This window comes from Procambarus clarkii, chromosome 59 (assembly GCF_040958095.1).
Source record: "Procambarus clarkii isolate CNS0578487 chromosome 59, FALCON_Pclarkii_2.0, whole genome shotgun sequence".
Lineage (NCBI taxonomy): Eukaryota > Metazoa > Arthropoda > Malacostraca > Decapoda > Cambaridae > Procambarus > Procambarus clarkii.
The window spans coordinates 18,092,085-18,093,485 of NC_091208.1; positions in this window are offsets into that span (position 1 = coordinate 18,092,085).

Here is a 1,401-nt window from a genome sequence, read left to right on the forward strand (position 1 = left end):
CTTCTGTCCAGAGTTAGTGCTCCTGTGATTATATCTTTAAGTGAACTGATTCTAGGTCTAGTCAATATCTTGGTCAGCATGCACGCAGCAATCCCTTTTGCCCTTATTTCAATCGACGTTAGCTTGGTTTCTAGTCTTAGGTTCAGTATTTTAGTCCATCTGGGAGCTCCTGTTATGACTCACATTGCATCATTTTGAATAACCTCAACATTTGCCCATTGATCAGGAGAAAGAATGAGTAAGGCAGGCGCTGCATAATCAACTAGGGAACAAACGGCGTGTATGTAAAACATTCTTAACACTTTGTGTCCTGCTCCTAGACGGGGCCCTGTGATTGCTCTCATTATATTCAGTCGTGATTTTGCTTTCTCCTTCAAATATTGAATTTGCTTGTTGAATGTCATTTTAGAATCTATCCACACTCTGAGATATTGATATTGTATAATCCACTGAAGGTCAATGTCTTGAATGCGTAGGTGTGTACACCAGTTGATTGACAGTTGAGAGGCGGGACCAAAGACCCAAAGCTCAATGCCTGCAAGCACAACTAGGTGAGTAAACACACACACACACAAGAAGCAGCCCTAAGCAGCTGTCTAACTCCCAGGTACCTATATACTGCTAAGTGAACAGAGGCATCTGGGTGAAAGAAACTCTGCCCATTTGTTTCTGCCATCACCGGGGATCGAACCCCGGTCCCTAGGATTATGAGTCCCGAGCGCTTTCCACTCAGCCGTCAGCCCCCTCCCCATTTGGAGACAGGCGTGTGGCTTCTGACTTTATTTTTATTATTAATATTACATGTTAGGCGTTTACCCTAAATACATATTATTATATATGTATAACTATCACACTGTCAATGTAATAGGAGTCTATCTAAAAACTGGTCACAGTCTAGCATTTTGTGCGTTCGATCATGTTTGTGGGTTTTCAGATGGCCCGAGGCAAAAACATAAAATAGACATTTTTTTTTAGCCAAAGGTGTGATGTGTAAAACATTTAGTACTTAAAATTAAGAAGAAGTGAGCTAATAAAATGAGAACGTTCAGGGAAAATAACAAAAGAATGCTAGAAGAGCGACACTTTAGGATGGCAGGCATAGACTATTACAATATGGAGTCAGTAGTTGTAGCAATGGTACAGTAGTTTATTTACATCAACTAGATGAACTTAAAGCTAGGTTTTTATCTACACTTTATAATCTTTCATATAGAATAGGGTAGCAGCACATTGCTGTGTATACCTAATAAACACATTAACACAAAACGAAAATGCCTTCTCATTGAAACAAAATTGTTTAAATATATGTTCAGCCAGCGGTATAAAATATACTTTAAACTTTATTAATGTTTATTATGGATTAGATTAGGTTTGAAAATCCATAGTGTAACCATATTTTAT